The 757-nt window shown below is 39.5% G+C and overlaps 1 non-coding gene across 1 annotated transcript; it reads left to right on the forward strand.

Moving 5' to 3' along the window:
• The first annotated feature begins 430 nt into the window (after window positions 1–430).
• On the forward strand, window positions 431–537 carry LOC120097643 (U6 spliceosomal RNA). Its single transcript, XR_005495190.1, has one exon. It is a non-coding gene; the product is annotated as a U6 spliceosomal RNA (small nuclear RNA).
• The last annotated feature ends 220 nt before the right edge of the window (window positions 538–757 follow it).

Here is a 757-nt window from a genome sequence, read left to right on the forward strand (position 1 = left end):
AGCAAATGGTGCTGGTTCAACTGGAGGTCAGCATGAAGAAGAATGTAGATCGATCTATTCTTATCACCCTGTACAAAGCTCAAATCCAAGTGGATCAAAAACCTCCACATCAAACCAGACACAACACACTCAAACTAATACAAGAAAAAGTGGGGAAGAATCTCGAACACATGGGCACTGGAGAAAATTTCCTGAACAAAACACCAATGGCTTATGCTTTAAGATGAATAATCGACAAATGAGATCTCATAAAACTGCAAAGCTTCTGTAAGGCAAAGGACACTGTTGTTAGGACAAAATGGCAACCAACAGATTGGGAAAAGATCTTTACCAATCCTACAACTGATAGAGGGCTTATATCCAAAATATACAAAGAATTCACAAAGTTAGACTGCAGGGAGACAAATAACCCTATTAAAAATGGGGTTCAGTGCTCGCTTCGGCAGCACATATACTAAAATTGGAACGATACAGAGAAGATTAGCATGGCCCCTGCGCAAGGATGACACGCAAATTCGTGAAGCGTTCCATATTTTTAAAGCTCAAAACACACATTGCACCTCACACAATAATAGTGGGAGATTTTAACACCGCACTCTCATCAATGGACAGATCATGGAAACAGAAATTAAACAGTGATGTCGACAGACTAAGAGAAGTCATGAGCCAAATGGACTTAACGGATATTTATAGAACATTCTATCCTAAAGCAAAAGGATATACCTTCTTCTCAGCTCCTCATGGTACTTTCTCCAAA

The sequence above is a fragment of the Rattus norvegicus genome, chromosome 16 (genome assembly GCF_036323735.1).
Source record: "Rattus norvegicus strain BN/NHsdMcwi chromosome 16, GRCr8, whole genome shotgun sequence".
NCBI classification, from domain to species: domain Eukaryota; kingdom Metazoa; phylum Chordata; class Mammalia; order Rodentia; family Muridae; genus Rattus; species Rattus norvegicus.